Below are 27,370 nucleotides of genomic sequence, written 5' to 3'. Positions count from 1 at the left end.
AAAATTACTGTCATAATCATCATCAATAAAAAAGTAGTCATTTCTGAGAGGAAAGAGAAAGTAAGTGCAAACAGTGTAGGTTAGGGCAGAACAGGAACAAAGTCCGAGGGTGAGCTGAGGAAACAGGCCCCTGGGGAATACAGACTTTAATCAACAAGAGCCCTGGAACAGAAGGGAGACCAAGGATCCCTTTCATCCTGCACTTACAGTAAAAAAGAATATAGAGACAGATGCTGAAATTTGAAGAACTTTCATTTTTCAATTCAGTATTTTTTGGTATGACTTGGGTATTTGACAATTTTCTAAAACTTTAAGAAAAATTCCTAAAAATACAGATTTTCATTCTCTTCTATAAGAATATTGATGTTGAAATCTGGGAAATCTCAAGAAAAATGTTCATAATTGGAAACAGATCATTATGGGGTCTTATGAAGAATTCTCTTATAGTTGTAAAAAAAGACAGGAACTTGGAAGATGAGACTGACAGATCAGAAAACTATATTTTACTTTACTTTACATTAGTTTAATAACTTGAAATACAGAATTTTATTTAGAAACTGTTTAACGTAGGATGCTTCAGTTGGTTAAGTGTCTGCCTTCAGATGCCTCAGGTCATGATCTCAGGTCCTGGGATTGAGCCCCGTACTGGACTCCCTGCTCAGCAGAGAGCCTGCTTCTCAATTAAGTAAATAAAATCTTAAACAAAAAAGGAACTATTTAATGTAGAAAAAAAAGATCTTTCAAGAAAGACTAGGTTGAAAATGGGCTCCCAATAAAATGTTTAAAAGGCGATCAAAAGAGAAATAGTACCATTGTTATTGAAACAATGGCTAGTTACTTGCATTTTTTGGGCATTGTTAATCACTGAATCTGGATTTTTCTCTGAATTCTACATAGAGCATGCACTACACAACAATTTTACATAAAATATCTGCTTTCTACATACATTGAAGGCAAACTACCACTAGAAACAAATCAAAACATCAGGGGGTGAGCAGTCTTGCTAGTAGTGGGTGATGCACATTTTGCAGAATCCTGCCAAACAAAGGAACTGAATAGGCTAGGGGTGATGAGATCGAAAGACGATGAGGAAGCATTAAGGAATGAAATATGTTATAGATTAATAATTCAGGCATGGTACTGTATAAAAAAGAACTAACATTTAGCAAACACAGTAATGAGTTTTATCTCCAAAGAGGTGAGTGCGCTGACAAAGTATTTCGATAACAGTGCGGGGCTGTGGACAGCAGGTACAAAGAACACCCAGCCTTGCAGATTCCAAGGTAAGAAGAGCCTTCACTGGTCCCACCCTTTGCCGGGGGTCCACAGAGAACTTGCAACATGACCACCCACCTGCTGAACTTAAACTCTAAGCAGAAAACTTTAAGGAGCCAAAGAGAAGTCCCCAGTGGGCAGGGGGAGCAGAGAAGAGAAACATGTTCAATGTAAGCTTAGAAGACAGTAAAATGGGACACCAACTCTCATTCAAATCCCAGAGATGATTTAAATCCTGGGCACACCTCATTTCCTAAAACAAACAAACAAACCATAATACATAGAAATGTCAGGGATAACTGGAAAATCAGCAGAGAAGTAGTCAGTGAATTTCCAGCTCTTCAACTCAAACACCTCAGGCCCGAAACACACCTTCTGTTTATCCAGACTACAATGCCTCTTGCTTTGTAGAGTGGGGATATCATTTGGCTATAAAGCCAAATGGCTTGACAGTGCAACTTTTTGAACTTTCCTTTTGGGCCAAGGTCTAGGCCTTTGCAGATTCAAGCAGTCCTGCAAGGCCGGTGAACACCAGATTCCAAAGGTCCAGAGGTCTGGCCCTTCCTTCACAGACACCATTGTCAGACATGTAAAATCTCTTGTCATGTTACATTTTATATTTTGAAATATGGAAGCATATGTTAAGCACTCTTCAGGCATTTATTTATTAAAACACTCTCTGCCAGGATTTCACATGAGCTTAAAATTCAAATGAGTTCTTACATTTCTCTACTGAGGACTCCACCTCAGTGTGTTGTATAGAAACACCTTCTCCAGCAATGAGTGTCACCAGAGTCCACACGGTAAGCCCCATGGTCTGCCTCTTTGTTCCCTGGGTGACCCAGTTAGATGTTAATAGTGCTTCGCTACAAAGCTCCTAATCCAAACTCCTCAGAAAAGGAGTAATGCTTTTGCAAAGTGCACTTTAAGAAGAGGCACTTTTTGATTACATAAAGAAACCAGCAAGCCCTATGGGAATAAAGAAGGGAGTATTTTACTGGTAAGCACATGATTTGAAGTGAGGAATTCAGATGTTGCTCTGCTGGTCCAGCCTGGGAATATCTTCTTGCCCCTCCTGCGGCCCCCCCTTTGGCAGGTAACACAAAGCCTTCATCTGTGCCATAGAGAATGTCCACACAGCTCTGCAATACAAGGTTGTTTTCCCTCTCGCTCTCTTGGCAAATCAATTCCATGTTCCTTAGCTTTCCAAAGTAGAAACGTCTCTCTGTCTCTGAGTTTTAGACAGTAAGTTTTGATATGTTGACCTGCTGTATCGACTCAGCTGCTCCATCATCTCTGTTGCTCACACCAGGATTCTTTCACACCACACCCAGGCTGGCCTCCAGGGTTACCATGGTTCTCTGTGTTATAGTGAGGGCTTCTGGGGAGCTCACTAATAGAGCTGAGAGGTTTCTTGGGTTTGTTCAGAGCTAGAGCTACAAGGGAGGGAGCCCCTGCAGTTTCTTGACCAAGTCTGTAAGCTGCAGGGTTATACTTTTCCATCATAGTTTGCATCAAAAAACATTTTGAACCAGTGAACAAATTCAAAATTGTCTTGAAATGTTCCTATTTAGTAATTTGTCCACAGAAGTTATTTTGTCAACTCCCACTCTTAAAACCCGCATGTCCTATTTTGAATTTCTGGATGTATTTGTGTTCCAGCTTAGCCTGGAGGTTCCAGCTTAGCCTGGAGGTTCACTTTCTAGAGGAGCGGGGGGAACCACCTGTCCATAAGCTGATACCCAGCAGCCCCTGAGCATGACTGTTCCATTTTTGTCATATTTGGTTGCAGGGACTCATTGATCCAGGCTAGCACATCATGTCTACTTAAGCTATCCCCTATAAGTGACACTGACTGTATGTTCACTGCCGTCTTCCACTCTTGGCAGAGCTGTGTCTATTGACTGTGCCTGGCTTCGGTTCAGTTCTGTTGTCTTCTCATTCAAACCACTGGGCCTGATGAAAAAGAGGCCTGGATGTTTCCCCTCAGTCTACTTCTGTGTAAGCCAAATAGAGTTGAACAAAATGGGAAACAATACATTATGGAAAAGCACACATAGAGATTTAAAACTTTTTGATTCTCTATTCATGGTTTTATTCATTGAAATCTCAAAGAATTATACTGGGAAAGAGTGATAACTATCACTGTAAAGAAAAAACAGGGAAGTAACTGGAAAAAGAGGGCAAATATACCTACTACTAAAGAAAGGGATGAAAAGAAGAGTACACTTAAAGAGAAAGGAAATAATTATATTAAAATGGTTAACATTAACAGCAGACCTAAGGACAGCAAATACCACTGTTATCAGCTGTTAATGCTGATTTCATCAGGTAGATCAGAAAGTCCATGTTTCCAGGAGGAAATGCAACCTATAGCTATAATTTCTAATTCCATAATTATTCTCCTTTGAACAGGGTAGAAAAGAGTCACTGCTAGATCCATTCAGATGGTTTCGTCTCGGCCTAAGGGCCCTACATTGTAGAAAAGCAATGTAAAAGAAATGTGAATACATGAATACACACAGAAAGATCTAGAAGTTTAGACATTAAATTCATCATGGTTACCTCTTAGGAGAATAATTTTGTGTATTTGACATGGAGAGATATTAATTTATCTGGGGTTTTTTTTTTTTTTTTTTTTTTTTTTAGTTTTTAATGATTAGGTTCTATTTGATTGTATGTTATTTTAAAAAGTGGCTCAATCAGTTAAGCATGTGTCTTCAGCTCAGGTCATGATCCTAGAGTCCTGGGATCCGGCCCCACATAAGGCTCTTGGCTCAGTGGGGAGCCTGCTTCACCACCCTCCCCCGCCTGCTGCTCCCCCTGCCTGTGCACTCTCTCTCTGTCTGGCAAATTAATAAATAAAATCTTATTTTAAAAGTGAATAAAAAGGATAGATACATAAATTGGCAGTAGCTAGATAGATACACTTCAGGGAAAAAGGGTGATCTGCCAAATTTAAGATCTGAGTTTTTAAATATAGGTTTGAGTTTCAAAGCACTCTTAAATGTCAAAAAGCTAAATAAAATGTATTATTTTTTTATCCCCCATACCAATTTAGGACTTCCAGTATTCACTTATGCCTATGAGAGACAGGGACATACGTGAGTTTATCTGTCAAGCAAACTAAAACTACACTGTGCTATCCTATAATCTGTATTACAGGAAATGAATTAGCTCATAAATTATTGGGTTTATAGTAGCATATGTCTTCCAATCTAGCCTCTACTATTAATTAAGTTAGTACTTTTGCTCCCTCTACTATTTGTCTGTTTTCATTCTCAATTAGTTCAAAACTCAGAGAGGAAGCGAGGTGTTCTTTGGTAAGCCCCTTTTAAATATTTCACATTTTATAAACTGTAAGTGTGCGTGTTCTGCCTCCATAGAAAATAAGCCACAATTGATCCTATTTTAAATAACAAATGTAACCTCATAGAGTTCCCAAAAATAAGATATCAGCCATTCATATTCTGTGACTAAAATGAAATAAATCTAGAAATTAAGAATAAAAACATAAAATCAAAATGTATCAGGACACCTCAGTGACTGAAACAGTTAAGCGTCTGACTCTTGATTTCAGCTCAGGTCATGATCTCAAGGTCACAAGGCAGAGCCCTGAGTCAGGCGAGGAGCCTAAGATAATCTTTCTCCTTCTCCCATTTCCCACCTCTAAAATAATTAAAGTTTATAAATCAAGAAAAATTAAAAATAAAATTTTCCTAAATATAATTTTTTTTGAAAAATACATGTGTTTTTCATAGGTGAGCAGAATTTATATTATGTGAATCAGTGAAGAAAAATATTTTTAAGGGCTCCTAGCTGTCTCAGTTAGGTGGAGCATATGGTTCTTAATCTCAAGGCTGTGCGTTCAAGTCCCACATTGGGTATAGAGATTACTTAAAAATAAAAATTTTTTAAAAAGTATTTTAAAACAAGAATGAGAGGCAAGATGGTGGAGGAGTAGCAGACTGAAATGACATCAGATCCCAGGAGTTCAGCTAGATAGGTATTAAACCTTTCTGAACACCTACAAACTCAGCAGGAAATAGAAGAGAAGAAGAGCAGCAATTCTAGAAACAGAAAATCGACTACTTTCTGGAAGATAGGACTTGCAGAGAAGTGAATCCAAAGTGATGGGAAGATAGACCGTGGGGGGAAGTGTCAGTTCCTGGCAAGCGGCGAGCAGTGGAGAAAAAAATCAGAACTTTTAGAAGTCTGCTCCACTGAGGGGCATTACTCCAGAGGCTAAGCAGGGGTGGAACCCTCACGGGGACAGTGTGGCCTCAGGTCCCACGGGGTCACAGAAAGATCGGGGGTGTCTGAGTGTGACAGATCTGCCAGGTATCAGAGTAGGGAAGCTAACTATAAAGACAGAGCCGAAGAGTGAGCTTTCAGATTGGGGTTGCCTAAACCATGATCCAAGGCACAGGTGGACTACTGCTCTTTGAGCAGGGACCCCACAAGTGGCAGATCTGGGGAGACTCACCTTCCTGCTCTGGGAGGAGAAGCACGGCAGGAATCTGCTGGATTTGGAGACCCCAGATGGGGCTGTGTGCCAGAGATAGAAATGCTCAGTCACAGGCCAGGTGAACTCAGAGTGTGGCCAGAGAAGAGGGAGACAGGAGTGATTGCTTGTCTCCGGGGTGCACTGAGGAGTGGGGCCCCAAGCTCTCAGCTCCTCTGGGCAAGAGAGTGGGAGGCCGCCATTTTCATTCCCATCCTCCAAAGTGGTGTGGAAAGCGTTCAGGGAACAAAAGCTTTGAGAGCGAACCTGAGCAGATTACTTAGCCCAGTCCCTGGCAAGAGTGGTGAAGTTCTGCTTCAGGCAAAGACATTTGAGAATCACTGCAACAGGCCCCTCCTTCAGAAGATCAGGAAGACCATCCAGCCAAGACCAAGCTCACCGATCAAGGAGAGGAGCAGAACTCCAAAGTAAGGGGAAGGTGATGCATAGAATTCATGGCATCTTCCCCCATGATCCTTTAGTCTTGCAAAGTTAATTTTTTTTTTCTTATTCTATTTTTTTAACTTTTCCTCTTTCCTCTTTTAACATTTGTTAACTAGTTTATCTTAACAATACCTTTCTAAAAAAAAAAAAAAAACTTTTAAACCTTTATTGTTATAGTCCTATTTCTTCCCTTCATTGTAATTTAACCTTATTTTTTGTATACATATAGGTTGTTTTTTGTCTTAAAAATTTTGGGACACAATTTCTTATAATAGATCAAAATATACCCTAATCTAGCACATGGCTTTGTTCTAGTTTCCAGGCTGAGCACATTCACTCCTCTTTTTTTTTTTAATTTTTCCAACCAGCTTATCTTATCAATTCTTTTTTTAGGATTTTTAAAAATTTTCATCTTTACAGTCATATTTTATCCCTTCATCATGTTTACCTTTATTTTTGTGTATATATATATATATATATAAGTTTTTCATTCTTTAAAATTTTGGGAGGTAGTTTCTTCTAAGACACCAAAATACACCCAAAATCAAGTAGGTGGCTCTGTTCTATTCATTAGTTAATATGTGTGTGTGTGTGTGTGTGTGTGTGTGTGTGTGTGTGTCTGATTTTTTATTTTTGTTTTTTTTAATTTTTATTTCTTTTATTTTTATTTTTATTTCTTTTTATTTTGTTTTATTTCTTTTATCCCAATTTCTTCTCCCCCTGGTTTTGGATCTCTTCTGATTTGGTTAGTGTACATTTTTCTGGGGTCTTTGCCACACTTTTAGTATTTTATTCTTTCATTCATATATTTTTCTCTGAATAAAATGTCAAGGCAGAAAAACTCACCACAAAAGAAAGAATAAGAGGCAGTACTGATGGCAATGGACCTTATCAATACAGACATTGGTAATATGTCAGAACTAGAGTTCAAAATGACAATTCTCAAGGTGCTACTTGGGCTTGAAAAAAGCATGGAAGATATTAGAGAAACACTTTCTGAAGAAATAAAAGAACTAAAATCTAATCATGAGATGCAACCAAAAATGGAGTCTCTTACTACTAGGATAAATGAGGCAGAAGAGAAAATTAGTGATATAGAAGACCAAATGACAGAGAATAAAGAAGCTGAGCAAAAGAGAGACAAACAACTACCGGACCACAAGGGGAGAATCTGAGAGATAAGTGATACCAAAAGATGAAACAATATTAGAATATCTGGGATCCCTGGAGAAGAAAGAAAGGTGCAGAAGGCATATTGGAGCAAATCAAAGTTGAGAATTTCCCTAATTTGGTGAAGGGAACAAGCATCAAAATCCAGGAGGCACAGAGAACCTGCCTCAAAATAAGTAAAAATAGGTCCACACCCTGTCTTCTAATAGTAAACCTTCCAAGTCTCAGTGACAAAGGGAAAATCTTGAAAGCAGCTCAGGACAAGAAATGTTAGATTGGCAGCAGACCTATCCACAGAGACCTGGCAGACCAGAAAGGACTGGCATGATACTAAATGAGAAAAATATGCAGCCAAGAATACTATATCCAGGTAGGCTTTCACTGAAGATAGAAGGAGACATAAAAAGCTTCCAGGACAAACAAAAACTAAAAGAATTTGCAAACAGCAAAGCAGCCCTACAGGAAATACTGAAAGGGGTCCTCAAAGCATAGAGAGAGCCTGAAAGTAGTAGACAAGAAAGGAACAGAGGCATTATACAGCAACAGTCACTTTATGGGCAATACAATGGCACTAAATTGTATCTTTCAGTAGTTACCCTGAATGTAAATGGGCTAAATGACCCAATCAAAAGACACAGGGTATCAGAATGGATAAAAAAACAAAAAACAAAAACAAGATCCATCAATATGCTGTCTACAAGAAACTCATTTTAGACCCAAAGACACCTCCAGATTTAAAGTGACAGGGTAGAAAACAATTTACCATGATAATGGATATCCAAAGAAAGCTGGGGTGGCAATCCTTATATCAGATAAATTGGATTTTCAGCCAAAGACTGTAATAAGAGATGAGGAAGGATACTCTATCATTCTTAAAAGGTTTACCCAACAAGAAGATCTAACAATTTTAAATATCTACGTCCCTAACATATGAGCAGCCATTATATAAGCCAATTAATAACAAAATTAAAGAAACACATCAATGGTAAGAGTAGGGGACTTTAACACTCCCCTCACTGAAATGGACCGATCACTGAAGCAAAAGATCAACAAGGAAGTAAAGGCTTTAAATGACACACTGAAGCAGATTGGACCTCAATTGCAGCAACTTCTTCCTAGAAACTTCACCAAAGGCAAGGGAAGCAAGAGCAAAATAAACTAGTAAGACTTCATCAAGATCAAAAGCTTTTGCACAGCAAAAAACAGTCAACAAAACCAAATTACAACTGAAAGAATGGGATAAGACATTCGCAAATGACATATCAGATAAAGGGCTACTATCCAAAATCTATAAAGAACTTATCAAACTCAAAACCCAAAGAACAAATAATCCAATCAAGAAATGGGCAAAAGACATGAACAGACATTTCTGCAAAGAAGACATCCAGATGGCCAACAGACAGATGAAAAAGTGCTCAACATCACTAGGCATCAGGGAATTAAAAATCAAAACCACAGTGAGATACTACCTCACACCAGTCAGAATGGCTAAAATTAACAAGTCAGAAAATGACCGATGTTGGAGAGGACTCCTACACTGTTGATGGGAATGCAATCTGGTGCAGCCACTCTGGAGAACAGTATGGAGGTTCCTCAAGAAGTTGAAAATAGAGCTACCCTATGACCCATCAATTGCACTACTGGGTATTTACCCTAAAAATACAAATGTAGTGATCTGAAGGGGCACATACACCTGAATGTTTATAGTAGCAATGTCCACAAAAGCCAAACAATGGAAAGACCAGATGTCCATCAACAGATGACTGGATAAAGAAGAAGTGGTATATATATACAATGGAATACTATGCAGCCATCAAAAGAAGTGAAATCTTGCCATTTGCAAAGATGTGGATTGGACCAGGGGGTATTATGCTGAGCAAAGTAAGTCAATCAGAGAAAGACAATTATCATATGATATCCCTGGTATGAGGAATTTGAGAGGCGGAGTGGCAGGTTTGGGGGGTAAGGAAAGGAAAAAGGAAACAAGATGCGATCAAGAGGGAGAAAAACCATAAGAGACTCTAAATCTCATAAAACAAACAGGGTTACTGGGGGGGAAGGGGATATGGAGAGGGTGGTTGGGTTATGGACATTGGAGAGGGTATGTGATATGGTGAGTGATGTGAAGTGTGTGAGTGTGACGATTCACAAACCTGTACCCCTCCGGCAAATAATACATTTTATATTAATAAAAATTAAAAAAAATAATAATTTTAAAAAGTTTTTTTTAAATCACAATATTTGTCATTTCCATGACTAATCCATGCATCTTGAGTATTCTGATTTTCTTTTATCAAATAAGTCACATAATAAATCATCTCAAACTCAGTGTCCTAAAGAAGAGAGGGGAAAAGGCAGTGTATATCTTAAAGTTACTACTTTTAAGATCACTTTCCTTTGCTTGAAATAAGCAAGGCAATAGAATCTTAAAGATGATTAAAAATTAAACTGGCTAGGATTTGTCAAAGGACTTTAATAGTATTGTAATCTCTTTGGACTTGCATTTTATTTTTCCCCAGGACTAAGCTTGAATGGTGATACCATTCCGATTTCTAACATGACCCTCAAATTGAGAAATTGGTGGAGAAGTAAATAAATATACTATTGTGCCAGGGTGTGGGCAGGAAGTCAAATAAGGAAAATGCAGGAAGTAATGGACTGTCCTAGTGCTAGCAATAGTCCACCAATAACATACAGAAGCCCAAGTGGTGAGCAGAGGGATTTGTAGAATAATCCAGAGAGAGACAGAGAAAGAGAGAAAGAGAGAGAGAGAGATGTCATGAGACATACACAGAGAAAGAAGACAGCATAGAAGAGAGCCAGGATTGACCTTATTCTCCTAACCTCTTTTCATGCTTCTAGCAGTATTCTTTATTTTCTGCCCTTAACTCTAGCACAAAGGATCGTTCTAGTGAAATCCATATGGGTCAGTCTCCCAGGGCAAAAAGCAGAGTTGGAGGAGAGTGAATGTGTACCTGGAAGGACAGTCAAAATAAACCCAGTTCATATACCACGAAGAAAGATACAAACATAGAAAATGGTATTTGGCATTAATGCCAAGCCTCCTAACTGACAGACTTGCATAATAATTTTTCATCTTTGAGAGAGCATGCCAGTGCTTCAGCAGGAAGAGAGAGTAGGGAGGACATTGATGATATTGAACCAGAGATAAAACTTCAAGGTTTTCAGTTGTATTCAGCCTTTTTGGCAAACCTAAGCTTTAGAAATATCTTAACTTCTTAATAAGATAGAAACACACTAAATTAGACTGTTTGAGCATGCTCTTCTACTTTCCTTCAAGAAACACAATGAAGGGGCGCCTGGGTGGCTCAGTGGGTTAAGCCGCTGCCTTCGGCTCAGGTCATGATCTCAGGGTCCTGGGATCGAGTCCCACATCGGGCTCTCTGCTTGGCAGGGAGCCTGCTTCCCTCTCTCTCTCTCTCTCTGCCTGCCTATCCATCTACTTGTGATTTCTCTCTGTCAAATAAATAAATAAAATCTTAAAAAAAAAGAAACAATGAAAATTAAAATATGACCTCTAGTCAAGATATTATAACATAAATGCCTAGGGAGAGGTACTTGTCTATTTCACATGCCTCAGGCTAACCTTCCTCCTGCAGCTGTAGGAACCACCTCTGTCAGGATGCTAGCAGCAGACTTCCTTTTTAAAGAAGTGTCATATAGACTTCATCAGCTTCGATTTGAGTATTATTTTGCTTAGAATATGCAATGAATTTGAAATAGCGTACAAATTGGCTTAAGAGAATAAGAAATATTTTAAGTGCCAAGTGGTAATAGATGTTGTCACTTTAAATAAACCAAGTATTATGACAGTAATATAATTTCCTCCTTTTTTATAGTGTATCTTAGGAGGGTATAGCCCTGTTTCTGATCTAATCAGGGTGTGATCCAGTTGGGGGTTGTTCTGCTCTACCAGTCAGAGTTGACAATTTCATCTAAATCAGGGCACAGGGCTGGTGTGGTATGTATTTTGGACAAAAGTTAGGGGAAAGCTGTGGGGAAAAGGAAGACTGGTGTGGTGTCTATTTTCCTTGTTGAATCAGATGATGTTTGAGATCCAACTGGAAATCTGTCATTTTCCACAACAAACACTGGGAAATGAATATAGTTTAAAATGGATACCAAGAAAATCAATTAATAGTCCAAAAGAAGACATTAATAACAGACATTAGTATTAATTTAGAAGAGCCACATCCGGGGCGCCTGAGTGGCTCAGTGGGTTAAAGCCTCTGCTTTCAGCTCAGGTCATGATCCCAGTGTCCTGGGATCAAGCCCCGCATCAGACTCTCTGCTCAGCAAGGAGCCTGCTTTCCTTCCTCTCTCTCTGCCTGCCTCTCTGCCTACCTGTGACCTCTGTCAAATAAATTAAAAAAAAAAAAAAAAAAGAAGAGCCACATCCAAGTTAAGAGATAAATCCCGGGTCATAAGTATAAGTATTGTCCATGAGGGATAAGACTGGACATCGCCCCACTCCCATCCCTTAATGAGCCCAGTATATTTGGATAAGCTAAGCTTTAATTACTCTAATTACTTTAAAACCATATGAATACTTTGGCAACATTATATAATGTAAAAATTTCTTTATTCATTTTTACTCCATGGGATATTTATTGAATGCTGTTGTGTGCAAGGCACTGTTTGGGGCACTGAGGATATAAGATAAACAAGACAGATGAGAATCTGACTTAATGGAGTTTACATTCAAGTCCACAAGACAGTGTGTAAATAAAAGACATAGATGCATAACAAAGCACAAGTAATGTTGTATACCATAAAGGAGATAAAGTAGGATAAAGAGATAGAGTCAATGGAAATTGTTTCAGATAAGGTTGTAAAAAGATGACAGTTGAACATAAACTTGAATGAAATTTGAGAGCCAAGCATACGGGTATCTGAGGGAAGTCTATTCCAGAGGAAGGAAGCATCAAGAGCAAATATCTTGGAATTAATTGGTAATTAGCATGTTCATAAACAGCAAGGGATCCACTGTGTTCAAAGTATCAGACAGAAACAGGCTGGTAGAGGATTTGTCAGGAGACAAATCTCATAGGGCTATTTAGGCAAAAGAAGTGGGTTTGAATTTTATTCTAAATGTGATGAAAGGCCTTGGGAGATTGGGGTTGAATAATGAGATGTCCTCAATCAAAAACTGACCCCTCTGTATTGTCCACGAACAATAAACTCTTAAGGGAGGAAGATTTATTCCGGGAGACCAGTTAGAGAATGATTATGGTAGTTTAGGTGAGAGATGGTAACAGTCTTATGCCCTTAGAACTTGTGACCTGCTCTTTTAACACTCATGCCATATGTTTGTTTAATGCTTGTTTTGAAATCAAAACTCTATTCCTTTTTATATTTCTCAAATAATCATCCAGCTTTTTCACTTAGAGGTAAGAGGGCCACTTGAAAAGCATTGTGTCTGGGAAACACATATAACCTAAAATGTCATCTGACACATGCAATAAGTCTCTGCTGGTTTCTCTCATTCGTTGCCAAAACATGCTCCACTTACTATTTTGCATTTGCTTCGTAAAACTCAGCATCATCTTCTGTCATCTCTGGGCCAACTGTTCTGATTGTGAAACTTCAAATAGTTTCTCTAATCACCAGGCTCCCATGACTGTGTTTTAAGTTCTGAAAACAACCTGGGATATATTTAGAAATCAAGAACAAAGCATAGGCGAGTCTCTAGATTTAACAGCCTGTGGCTTTTAATGGCATCTGTCATCATGTCTTTGAAGAGCTATTTATCACCACAATTCCCTACTGTACTGTTTTGAAATGGTGGCCCTTTTATCTTCTTCACCCAAACATTTCATGTAAACAAAATCACTGGGATGAGAATAGAAATATCATATTTGATCAAGAATTCATTTCTGCTTTGGAAAAACTTGAAGGTATCAGGCATCAGATATTCAGATGAAATTAAATATGGGATTGTCATCTCATAATTCTCATTTCCAGTATTACCAGGTCACATGACATTGTGTCAGACATTTTCTCCGCTTCACACAAGCACGGGCAGCATGTGATACAGCAGAACAGAGTGGCGGGTAAGAGTAGGAGAGTTGATATTAATGGTGTGTTCTATGCCACTGAGCTTGAGTATCATCTGTATGGGCTATCATTACCTCATTTGCAAAATTAGAAATTTCAATTAAATATATTTAAATTTCCTTTCGGGTCTGAACATTTACCCATTTTTGAGCAATAATCTTCTATGTTTAGTTTCCCAAGAAAATGATAGCATGAATCACTAAGAAAAGGATAGATTAGATCTTTAGCTCTACTAATTTAATACAATTCATTACCAAGATAGATTTTTACTCTTGAAGTGCTTATTAAATTAACAACACACAATACCAAGTAATTTAGCTCATAGTAATTTTTAGTAGTTGCGCAATGGGATTTTGTACTCTACTTTAAGAAAAATCATTACTTATAGCCATTCTGAGAACATAGGTATGGTAAAATTTTCTTGAGGGTGGATGTCAGGTTAGGGTGGTTTGTTTTTTTTTCCCTCCTCCAACCTGCATTAACTTAAAAGTTTTCCCTTCCTCTTCCTTTCAGCACCTCCTCAGTGTTTTCTGAGGTGTGTCAAAGTTTGGTTGGTAGTAGTAGATTTTAAATCAGCCTACCTGCATCATTATGAGGATGTCACAAGGCTCAGAATCTTTCCTGTCTAGGGACAGTCCAGTGTTTCATAAAGGCTCGGCCATCTCTGTCTTCAGAAATCCACTTCTGTGGATTCTTTGTCTGAGATGAACACGACAACTTTACGAATAGCTCAGATGTTCTCCTACTACCCTTGCCCTTTATTATTCACTTTGCGGAACCTCTCAGACCACATTAATTGAAACTGTGAATAAACTCCGTATCTGTTCGTGGAATGATAATTCAGGACATTGTTATTTTGCAGACAATTTCCCATCTACAAAAAATTAATATTTAATCTCACAGGGAAAACTTTAGTGTAAGACAGAATGTGACATGTCTGTATATGTCAATTTGCTATTGTGATGTTTTCTGTCATTTCCATATCTCACTTTCTGAGTGATAGTGACTGATGCATCAGAAGGACAAACCAAGGTACTCTATTCATCCCTTCAGGCAGGGCTGAATAGGCCTCTCCCTGCAGGGAGATGACAGCCAGTGTGGGCACGAGCCTCGCAGAGAACAGAGTTTTACAATTTGCTCAGTTTTTTCAAGTAACGGACAAATCAAATATTAGTCATAGTCATATACATGTGTAGGTTCAAATTCACTTTCTAAAGCTACATGGTAGCCCCCCCAAAATCAGAAGACCACTGGAAGCAGCATAAATGCCCCATGTGTTCTTATTAATTTCCAGTGGTAAGTATCAATAAATTTCTGGCTAGTGAGTGACCTTCACTCTTCACTTTTTTTTTTTTTTTTTTTTTTCTGGTAACATAGAACACTGTATGCTTTGTTTAAAAAAAAAAAAAAAAGGGTATTTTCTTTTTTTTTTTCTCATCAGGAAGACCTTACTCTTCATTACACTTGGACACTGCCATGCCCTGAGACATCACCTTTATGCAGTACACAAATATCAGAAGTATACATGTAATAACATAAAAGGTGTATCACCCCAATCAGTTTTCTTGATTTAGAGTCAGTAGGTTTTATGATAATTTTATGTTAACATCAGATTTCAGCTGTAGTTTTAAATCATCTGTCTTCCCAGTATGCATTATTTCTTTCTGGCTGGTAAAAACTTAGTAAATCTTCTATAGTGGTGAAACTAAACAGAAATCAGAAGTGATGTTTCCTATAATTATGATTAGGTTTTAAGAAAAAATATTCCTAGACACTTATGAAAACGAATTTGTGCCTAGATACCTTATTTGAAGTGATGAGAATTGCTGTTTCGATTTCAGAAGCCCCCTGAAACTAGTTCATTAAGTCCTATGGATCTTGAAATAATTTGAAATAGCTATAGAATTCATGGGCGATATTAGTGTTGTTTTCCACATCTTCTCAGTTTTAATTGGCTGTTTTGGAATTGGAATTGTTGGATGTATATTCATATTCTGTTGATACTTGATCTTGTGGCAATTTTGATAATATTTAATTAGAATCATAATTATACCAGATAAATATTTTTGTCTTAATTTGTACATAGGTCACTGATGCATCTGTATGACTTTTTCTCATTTCTTTTTTTTGTAAGTAGGTTTGGTTTACCAGCTCCTACTAGAAATGTTTTTATTTTGTTTTGTTTTGTTTTGTTTTCACTTAAGTAAGATCCAGGCCCATTTTGGGACTTGAACTCACAACCCTGAGATGAAGAATCTCATGCTCTATTCACTGAGCCAGCCAGGCACCTCTAAAATTGTTTTTTAAATGTTTATCTTGTTTCCAAGGCTAAAATGAGTCCAAAACAAGTACCTTAAATATTGATTAAGGTATTTACTTTCTTCACCTAATTATCTTACTGGAGGTTCCTTTCAGATTTACAGTTTTATCTTAAGCCGATTCTGTCAACATAAAAGAAAAACTCAATCCATTTAGCTTAGCAAATATTAACTTCAAAATTCACTACTAAATTGTTAGTTTTCTTAATTTGTAAAATGTTTTAGATTTCTCTAAATTCAAAGGATAATTTTTAAAGTTAGAAAAAAAAATTCTGCATAAAATGAGACATTAGTTTAAGGATCCATTTTTGTTATTTTCATTACCCTGGAGTGGCCACAAGCATGCACTCCTATTTTATACCCCTTGGTATACATCTTTACCTGTCCACCTTACCCTCTTTTTATTATACTCTCAAGTGGGGCACAGCTATCTGGAGCTTTCCATCATTTGTATTTCCACCAACAGTTATCCCTATAGGTGCTGCTAGATACAGAACCCCTATTCCTTAACCACAGTGCCAAAGTGCAGATTTCTATTAAATGTAACCATAACACTAAACCGACATTTAGGTCGATATTCATGTGACCATCACTTTAGAACCAAACAGCAATATACATGTTCTTACAAATATAAGGATGTGGGGTTTTTTGGACAAGTAAAAGCATGTTTAATATTAGGATTATCTTTGAATATTATTTTGTATGCACATTAGGATGCAGGGGCATTACCTCAGTAATGTTTAGTTTCCAAATGTAGACTTACAAACTCAATTCTAATAATGGCCTTTTATTATCATTATATCATGTTATCACTTAGACCTGGAGTGAATTATCAGACATTAAAAGGCTTTCTACAGTGCAACTGGAGGGCATTATGCTAAATGAAATAAGTCAGAGAAAGACCAGTACCATGTGATCTCACTTATATGTGAGAATTTAAACAAACAAAAACACAAGCTTATAGACACAGAGCACAGATTGGTAATTGCCAAAGGCAGAGGGTAGGGGGTGGGCAAAATACATGAAGACAGTCAAAAGGTACACACTTCCAGGGGCACCTGGGTGGCTCAGTTGGTTAAACATCTGACTCTTGGTCTCAGCTCAGGTTCTGATCTCAGGATCATGAGTTCAAGCCCCATTGACATTTGGGCTCCAGGCAGGGAGTGGAGCCCACATAAAAAAAAAAAAAAAGTACAAACTTCCAGTTATAGGTGACTGTAGTTAATAATACTGTAGTGTGTATTTGAAAGTTCCTAAGAAACTAAATCTTAAAATTTCTTATCATAAGAAAAAAATCACTAACTATATGGTAAGGAATATTAACTAGGCATTGCAGTGATCATTTTGAAATATATACAATATGGAATCTTTGTTTTACACCTGAAATAATAAAATGTTGTATGTTAATTTTACCTTAATAAAAAAATAATAAAAGGCTTTCTGTAAAAGTAGTTTTTGAATGTAACCTTGCTATAGATTTTTAGTGAATCATCAACTTTTTTTTTTTAATATCTCAAGTTACAACCAGAATCTTCAGAGATATAATATCCTAAAAAATGATGAGGCACCCATCACCACCTATGGCCCAGTGATTCAGGGTGATCATCACTAGATAAATTAGGTCCCCAATTGCCATAAACTAGAGATAAATTAGAACTCCAGAATCATTTTATTTTTAACATAATTTGATCCCAAAAGGGTAATCTTAATGAGAGCATCATAATGGTTCTTAAGAAGATTCCAATTAATTTACCATGTGAGCTGGAGGGGAATGAATTGAAGCACTAAAATTAAGTTTAAAAAATGGAATTAATATAGCAAAAAATGTCATAGTGAAAGCAATTACACTTGTATTTTCACTAGAAAAAAATAGTGGAAAACACCACATGATTTGTCAGTGGGTATGACTGTGAGACACATTTTCAACAATCAGAAACATAAGCCAGATTTGTTTTATACGTTAATATTTATTCTCAATAAATGTATTACATTAAATTGGTTTGAAAGTAGACTACTCCTGGAAAGATTACTTTTTTTTCCCTTAAGATTTTCTTTATTTGAGAGAGAAAGAGAACATGAGCAGAGCGGGGGTGGGGAGGGCAGAGGGAGAGGGAGAGGGAGAAGCAGGCTCCCCACTGAGCTAGGAGCCCAACACGGGGCTCAATCCCAGGACCCAGAGATCATGACCTGAGCCAAAGGCAGATGCTTAACTGACTCAGTCACCCACATACCCTCTCAATAACTACTTTAAAGAAAATTTTCCCTGACTCTTTAAGACTTCTTCTATACCTCAAAGGCAAATACATTTAATATTGAACTATTTTGTTTGGTAATATCTCCATAACTCTGAAGAATATGAATATACTGCTGTATCTTGTTTAATCAATTTAAACACTACCTAACAAATTCTTACTGTAAGATATTATTAGCTTTTTGGCTCACTTATTCCTTCTCTTTTCCTCTCAATATACATATACCTTAATTTTTCTTAAAAACATTGTATTTCCCAAAACAAAAACAAAAACAAAAACAAAAACAATTGTATTTCCATGATGACTTTTCAGATATTGTTCACTGTGAACCAAGAAATGTATTCTGATTCTGTTTCCTTCCTCTGTGTTGATTGTGTTACTCGAGTTAAAGTTAACAACCCCCACCCTGCTTTGATTTGGTTTTCTTTGAACTTAGGAATAGGTCACCCCAAACACTCCAAAAACTCTGTAAAATGCCTCATCATAAAATTTTCCATATGGCCACAGCTTTCAACTCATTTTCAAGTATATTTTATTTTGCTGAACACATGTCTAATGGAGACATTTGACTTCCCTACTAAAATATGACCTTGTGCACTCTCGTCCTACTGCACAACTATCACATGGAGATTTCTTTTTTGCTCTGATCTTGGGATTTTTTTCATCTCCCTACTGTGTTGAGTCTCCTACTCTGGATCACAATTCTTCTATGTTGGTTTGTTTTCTTGCTTTGGCAGGAATCGTCCTCACACAGCTTCCTATAAAAAGGTACAGGCGACTCAAATGTTCTATACTTTGAAAGTCTAAAGTACTTTTATTTTCTGACATGTATTAGATACTCTAATGGACAAAGAATTTTAGGTTGTAAATGGGCTTTTCCTCAGAATTTGGAAAACATTGCTGAAAATTCGTCCTGTTTCTCCTGCTACATTTGAAAATCTGCTTCTGATTTATCATCACTTTCATTTGACTTTTCTGTTCTTTAAAATATTTTAGTGTTTTAGCTGTCGCTTATTCACCCCATTAGTGAGGGAGGAACTCATGTTCTGTGATTACAGGGATGTCTGAACATGTGACCTCTGACAGTGAGCAGAGGAGATTAACACCATTTTTATTAGGTACATGTACTTACAGTCCCGGGGAGAAGGATACTTCAGGCCCACAGGGGGACGCATTCTGGAATGGAGTGAAGGACAAGAAGCTGGAGGAGGCAGGTGTTTTAGTACCAAGAGGTTAGGATACCCTGCATTCCTGTGGAAGGATGTGAAGCAAATGATATTAATTTTAGGACTTGTATACCATGGTGGGACATTCCCCTTCCTTTCTGTGTGCTCCTATATGTTTGTGATAAAATGCTCTAAATAAGGGTCCATTTTTCATTCTCTCTGCTGAGCATTTTTTGGATCCTATGACTCCAGATTCTATGCCCCTATTTCAGCGTTTGTTTGTTTGTTTGTTTTAATGATTGCTTTCGAGATTCCCTTTCTTTCATTGTCACTTTTCTCCTTCTGTTGGAGTGGTGTTAGCCAGATTTTGGATTACTTCAATTTCTTTACCAATTTTCTTTTCTATTTTCTCTTACTGAAAACCATCATCTTTTTCTTTTCCCTGAGAGATAAGATTGACTTTTCTTCCAATCATTTTGCTATTTTATGGCTATTTAAATTTTCCAAGGTTTCTTTTCTTTTTGTCTGAATGATTTTAAAGTATTGTTTAATGCTGCTATATCTTCTCCAATATCTCTGAAGATATTACTAATATATTTTCTGCTTCCATCATTGTCACCATTTCCTTTTTCCTATTTGCTTGTTTTGTCTCTATCATTCATCCTTACATGCTGGCAGCCCATTTATATTTACAAATGAGGCACTAAAAATTGATTGGAAGCTCTGTGTGCATTGAATTTACTGTAAGGCAGTCAGATCTCCTGCCTGCATGGTATAAATCTGGCTGCTGTTTTTCTAGATCTGTTTAGGAAAAAGGGTGGATAATCAGAGACTGACCTAATGCAAAAAGTAAACTTCCACATTGCATGCCTATATAAGATATATGAAGTGGGGGACAAATACAGACTGCCTTCTTCTTTTTCTTCTTCTTTTTTTTTTTTTTTTTTTTTTTTTTGTCTTTTAACCAACTTCCCATCAGGCTCTCATTTTCTGGTACAGCTGCCCATGCTCTCGTAGCGCCTGGTACAGCAGTTCCTGAAGCTTTCCAAAGATTATGCTAGCTTTTCTTCCTCCATCCCAACTTGAAGGCCATGACATATGACTTCTTCCTCTTTGCTAAGTCATATATTATGTATTCTTCAGTTCCATTTATTTAAATACTCTGTGCCAGCTGTGCAGATTTATTCTACTTTCACTGAGAATGGATTTTGGGGTTGTACAACCTTGGTGTTTTGTTTTGTTCTTTGTTTTTTCTTTTCTTACTATTAAAGGAAATATGTTTAAAGTTAAGCCACCCAGGAGCCCCAACCCTACTATTCTTAACTTTCTTTCTCTTAATTTGTTTTTTGATGACTTGTTTTCCATTCTTTTAAGTCTTCCAGATCAAAACCTTGGACTCAAACCTTTGATTTCCTTTTTTTAATCTTAAATTTCAGTATTTCTATTTATTACCACTTCCATGTCCTATTTCATGCCTTAATTTATTTTTCCCCCCAAGTGTTTATTTAAATCTCCCCAGCAAGTGTTATTTAAATTCATATACAGTGAAATATTAGTTTGAGGTATAGAATTTTTTTTTAAGATTTTATTTCTTTATTTGACAGAAAGAGATCACAAGTAGGCAGAGAGCCGGGCAGAGAGAGAGGAGGAAGCAGGCTCCCCGCTGAGCAGAGAGCCTGATGTGGGGCTCGATCCCAGGACCCTGGGATCATGACCTGAGCTGAAGGCAGAGGCTTTAACCCACTGAGCCAACCCAGGCGCCCCGAGGTATAGAATTTCATGATTCATCCCTTACATACAACACCCAGTGCTCCTGCACTCCTTAATCCCCATCACCTATTTAACCCATCCACCCACCCACCTTCCCTCTAGTTACCATTAGTTTGTTCTGTATAGTTGAGAGTCTGTCTTGGTTTTCTTCTCCCCCAACCCCTGTCTCCCATCCAGGTTCATTTGTTGTATTTCCTAAATTCCACATGAGTGAAATCACATGGTATTTGTCTTTCTCTATTTCAGTTAGTGTAATACTCTCTAGCTCCATCCATATCATTGCAAAAATCCAGATTTCATTCTTTCTCATGGCTGAGAAGTATTCCACTCTATCTATCTATCTATCTATATATCTATAGATCTAGATATCACATCTTTTTTTACCCATTCATCAGTTAATGGACATTTAGGTTCTTTTCATAATTTGGCTCTTGTTGACAATGCTGCTATAAACATTACAATTTATGTATCCCTTTGAATTTGTATTTTTGTATCCTTTGGGCAAATAGTAGTGTAATTGCTGGATGGTAGGGTCATTCTATTTTTAACTTTCTGAGGAAACATCATACTGTTTTCCACGATGGTTGACCAGTTTGCATTCCCACCAGTAGTGTAAGAGGTACTCCCTTCTCCATCATGCCTTAATTTCTAGCTGCTTAGAGAATAATAATGGTCTTCAAACAAGTTTAATAATTTCTATACATTTTACTCTTTCAAGCATTGGAAAACATTTTTTGCTTCTCTTTTGGGTGTTAAACACTATACCAAGCTCTGTAAATAAGTGCAATTGAGGTGCCATACTTTATAAATATGAAGAGTAAAATGATGAGCTCAAATTTAGGAGTCCTTTTTTTTTTTTTTTTTTTTTTGCATAGAAGGGTTATTGTTTTATTTTCTTTCTTTCTTTCTTTTTTTTTTTTTTTCCCCTTAAAGAGAGAGAAAGAGCACACAAGGCAGGCAGAGAGGCAGGCAGAGGCAGAGAGAGAAGCAAGCTCCCTGCTGAGCAAGGAGTCCATGTGGGACTCGAGCCCAAGACCCTGGGATCATGACCTTAGCTGAAGGCAGAGGCTCAACCCACTGAGCCATCCAGGTGTCCCTAGAAGGGTTATTCTTTAATCCACATAAAAGCCTTTGAAAAATAAATGAATTGGAAAGGTGATTCATACAGTTCATTCTAGATAAATGACTATGTTAGACTTTTTTCTTCATATCTTTTTTTTTTTTTTTTAAGATTTTATTTATTTATTTGACAGAAAGAACAAAAGAGCACAGCAAGGGGAGCAGTAGAGGGAGAAAGAGAAGCAGGTTTCCCCTTAAGCAGGGAGCCTGAAGCAGGGCTGGATCCTAAGACCCTAGGATCATGACCTGAGCTGAAGGCAGATGCTTAGCCATCTGAGCCACCCAGGCGCCCCTCTTCTTCATATTCTTATCCAAAAACTTTCAGTTTCTCCATTCTGTATCAAGTACAGTCTGGCAAATTCAGGCTATTAGCAATATGACCCAACCATACTTTTTAGCCTTTGCATTCCAGTGCCTCTTCAGATGCTTAAACCATTTTTTAAACCTGGATTGCTCACAGTTTCTTCATGCATTACCCCCATTTATTTTGTACACTTTTTTATTTCTTCATTTGGTGTATCCATCTAAAGCTTTCTCCTGTGACACTTCTGCTTATTAAGCCCTGTTCATTTCCTTCATGAAACATTTTCTGATGTTTTCACCCCTATGACCTTTTTTTCCCTCTCACTTTCCCTACTGTATATTTTAACGTCTTCTGTAGTATTACAGGTATTTAGCCTCTTTATTATATGTGCACTAGATTATAAACTCCTTGAGAACATTCCCCATTTTTTATCATGTGTGTATTTCATAATACATAAGTGCTGTACTTCCTAGGCATTCAAATATTTATTGATTTATATATTACTTTTGAGGCCAAGTTAATTTTTTTCAAAATCAAAAAAATTATTGGAAGTTTTCATTTTCATAAATATTTTGTATTCAGCAATTATGCTGAGTTTAATACCTATTTTCTTCCAAAGTAAGTGTATTTTAAAATAACAATGAAGCCTCCAGCCTCCAGTATCATTACTGAGTTCCTTCAGAGGTCAGAATTATGATAAGATGTTTGCTACATGAATTTCAACTTAAACTGAATTGCCAGGAGGCAGAAAAAGAATACAAACTGTCTTTAAGGCTAAGAAGGACTGCAAATTTTCAGTGCTTCTTATTAGAATTCATATCTCTAAAAAAATATGCTCTGTGAATCCACTAGTTTTGTCCTGTTAAGAATATTAAATAAGCAAGGTAATTCATGGTTTGGTGTATGTGTGCACATGTGTACAACTCATGTACACACTGTGACTTTAAAAAAAATCCCACATAATACAGTACAAAGTTAGTATAGTATTAATACAGAGTTTCATAAGAAATCCTATAATTTTAAAATTTATTTATTTTTAGAGAGGGGAAGGAGCATAGGGAGAGGAAGAGAGAATCTTAAGCCACACCCAACCTGGAGCTCAGTCTGATGACCTTGAGGTCATGACCTGACCCGAAATCCAAAGTCAGACACTTAACCAACTAAGCCACCCAGGCACCCCTAGAAATACTATATTTTTTACAATCTTTTCTGAATAACACAGTTACATAGGTAATAATTATAAGAATTATTTAAATATATCATAATCTATTCAATTTAAAGCTATTCATAAAATATTTACATTTATATATAGCTCTTGTCAAGGTTCTATACTTCCTCATTTTAATAAGATGCAAAATGTAATTTTTTTAACTGCAATGGACTTTTTTTCAAAATAAAATTTATTTATTTGAGAGAGAGAGAGAGCATGAGTGGGGGCCAGGGACAGAGGGAGAGGGGGAAGCAGTCTCCCTGCTGAGCAGGGAGCTTGATCCCAGGACTCTGGGATCATGACCTGAGTTGAACAACTGACTTAGCCACCCAGGCACCTCACAAAATGTTATTCTTAATTGAAGTTCTTAATTATTATATTTATTTTTGTCATAGTTATTAAATTTATTATTATTCAGTATTTTGTTATGCCTTAGTCTGTTTCTAACAGAGATGTTATTTTGTAAGTCATGGGTGCAAATATGTCAGTTCCAGTGTTTCTTGTAGGACAAATATCCAAGTTTACGCAGCATGGCTTGAGTGAGACCTCAACTCAAGATCCTGCAAAAGAAAGGAATGAATCCATAGTATTTCTTCCAGTCAGTACCTCTCCTATGATTAGATTTATGCTGTTCCATTTACAATTTAATAGCTATTTTGATCATAAGAATGGAGGGATATTGTGTCTTTTTCAGTCCCCATTACAATTTCTGTAATGAGAATATTGTATGGAAATGTTAATGTTTTATATATTTCTGACAGTAGTAATGTACAATTCTATTTTGACCTTTCCAGTATGATACAGATCGATTGGCTGGGTACTTTATTTCTTCCTTTGTCTACTACTGTAATAGTCTATTAAGAAAAAGGGCAAAATAATCAATCAATCAAACTTTCTAATGTGTTGGATAATAGTCCTCTGATTTTGCCTAGTTTAGATAGACATATGTTCATTGTTTAAATACATCCATAAATACATTCATGTCAGCATAGGTGTTCTATTATTTGGATATATCATTATATATCTTTTCTTATGAATTATAGTTTTATTTAATATCTAATCTCATGCTTTCCATTGCCATTTATGGATTGTGAACAAAAAAAAATGAAAGTAGTGGCTTTTAGTTTCTAGCTGTTAGAAATTCGGGTGCTTTGTTTGACAAAGTGGAATGGTTTCTCTAGGTATTTTGGACAAAGTAGCAAAGTCCCTCAATGTTATTTCAAAATAATAAAAGGTTGTGCACCTTGAGGTTTGTGCACACACATACAAGGTAACTGAGCTAAATGCATTCTCAAATTGTTTATGTAGGATAACACTGACAAGGAGAAAAGAACAATTCATGTCTCATTCAAAGAGTCAGTCCATTACTGTATAGTTTAAACTTACTGGTTCTTATTTGTTTCATACAAAGGCATCTCTGTTCTGTAAACCAAACATTTCACTCTAAAAATTCTATAAGGAATATCAAAATCACTGTTAGGAGTGGGAGAGAGGTCTAATAACTAGTGTCCTGGATCTGGCTTACTCCTAAGGAAATCAATTAATAGCAATACAGTGATTAACAGCACTGTAGGCCTGGTTCCCAGAGTCAATAATTTCCATTTTCACCACTGCAGGGATTTCATAAAAGAAATGCAATATGTTATCTTGAAGTTAAAATTAGTGTTTTTGCCACCTATTTGGCAGTCTTCAAAGCATTGCGAATTATTGAGGGTCATTGCTTATTAGTCCAGGTGACCGTTATACTTTTGATTTCCAGGAGGACATATTATTTGAATACTTGGAACAAAAAGTGTAGTGTACACTTCTTTCCAAAGTGAAATAAAAAATGTAATATAATCTTACAATTTTTGGAGGACTTAGCATGGTTTGAGATACTGTAAACAAAAAACTAAAATTGCTTATCTTCTCCCTGGTAATCTTTGATGTGCACTCAATTTTCCCAATACAAGGTGTAGTCCAGTATTCCATTAGAGAAAGGAGAAAGAAAGGAGAAAAGGAGTTACAAGCTAACACTCGTGTTTCTATGGAGATAAGGGGTATAATTAAACACTTAAGATGCATATCTGTAACCCTGGGAGGAGTCATTTCTTTCTGAGTTATCCCAAGGAGAGATCTAGGAGTCATCTTGATTACTTTGTCTACCACACCATTTATATTAATAGATATTCAGGGAAGGCTGTGCCTCCCCTTCTTACCATTTCTACAACCACTTTCTCCTTTTCATTCAGCAAGTATTTGTCCAGCTCCCAATTTGGGACAGGCACTCTGCTTTGAATGTTGCTTGGATTTTTGCAACTATTTATGTTGCTCAGGTCTCCATCTTAGTCTCATCCATGACATTCACTATTATGGCCTTTAGATCATTTTAATGGTCTCTAGATACAAATGTTAAGGGCTTCACATATCTTTTAAGGTTTGGATCCATAAGCATTAATGTCATCACATATTCCATAAATAATTGGCCAGTAACCCTTTCACCAAGAGAATCTCTTGTTTCTTGCCTACAGGATATTTAAAATTACTTAACAGTACTCAAAAACAGCATGGTCTAGACAAAACTACACTATTTGCATAAACTGATCTTTAAGCGTGGACTGCTTCAATTCTACTTGCTAATTGGCTAATTTCCTTCCACTCAAATTCTTTAACCTGCTAATTTCAATTGTATAGTCCTACTGTGTCCCCTGTAACAACTCATGCTTTCCTTTATCTGTGCACTTGCCACCTTGCATTTTAGTTTTAAGTAAACATTTTAGTTTGAGATCATTGTAGATCCACAAGCAGTGAAAAGAGACAATACAGAGATCCTGTGTCCCCTTTATCTGGTACCCCTCTATGGCAGTTATCTAGCAAAGCACAATATCACAATGAGGATATTGACAATGATATAATCTACCAGTCTACTCAGATCTACTCAGACATCTGTGTAGTGTGTGTGTGTGTGTTTAGTTTTACATAAATTTAACACAAGTGGGTTTAGTGTAACACCACCAAAGTAAAAAGTGGAACACTTCTATCACTACAGGGATTTCTCACTTTGACCTTTACTGTGCTTGATTTACCCTGTACAATAAACAATGAGTTTATTGGTTCTATTGAGAAGTTTAATAAATATTGGAGAGTAAATTTCCTGATTATATACATATATGTATGTGTGTGGCTATGTACATGATAGTTAAATGGATAGACATATGTATGTATACATATATGTACACATATAGTTGTTTGAATTGGTATTTTGTTACATTAATTTTGATTCATGTTCTCATCAGTATCTCTGATTTATATATCTAATTTTTTTGTTTAATAATTGCTATCTAATACTGTAACAACTCATTGTTGGAAAGGGTGTGTGTGCACGTGTGTGTGTGTGTGTGTGTGTGTGTGTGTGTGTGTGATGTGACTCTAGAAGTTTGACCCTTGGAAGCTTAATAGAACTGGTTGTACATGGAATTTGGTGTTTTTGATAGCTTGGGTAAACCATGGAATGTGTGATTTAGCATTTCACATGATTACTGTGATTCACACATATTTGAATTCATGCTGATGCTCTGTGCTAAATTCAGTTAGGTGCCAAGATTTGGAATTTGGGTGCATCCACAATATTTTCCCCTCTTCTGTTTATCTGCTTGTTGTGATTGGTGATTACCCGCAGCTGCTGTGCACATTTGCTGATAATAAGAAATGTTTAGAGTTCTGTATCCAGTTTCTCTTGCTTCAGACCCTCCATGATAATCAGCTTATCTGCATTTGGCTT

The 27,370-nt window shown here is 36.9% G+C and overlaps 1 pseudogene across 1 annotated transcript in view; it reads right to left on the bottom strand.

The window, feature by feature from the left end:
- Positions 1–2,302: 2,302 nt before the first annotated feature.
- Positions 2,303–27,370, bottom strand: part of LOC309844975 (microtubule-associated protein RP/EB family member 1-like) — a 151,535-nt pseudogene continuing 126,467 nt past the window's right edge. The window contains exons 3-5 of the transcript in view: positions 5,762–5,823; positions 3,000–3,114; positions 2,303–2,962 (exon numbers count right to left, since the gene is read on the bottom strand). The product of the transcript in view is annotated as a microtubule-associated protein RP/EB family member 1-like (transcript). The remainder of the gene's footprint in view (positions 2,963–2,999; positions 3,115–5,761; positions 5,824–27,370) is intronic.

Source organism: Mustela nivalis (assembly GCF_964662115.1).
Source record: "Mustela nivalis genome assembly, chromosome: 12".
Taxonomy (NCBI): domain Eukaryota; kingdom Metazoa; phylum Chordata; class Mammalia; order Carnivora; family Mustelidae; genus Mustela; species Mustela nivalis.
Note: the sequence above shows the minus strand (reverse complement) of the source record. Positions and strands in the feature narration are given on the sequence as shown.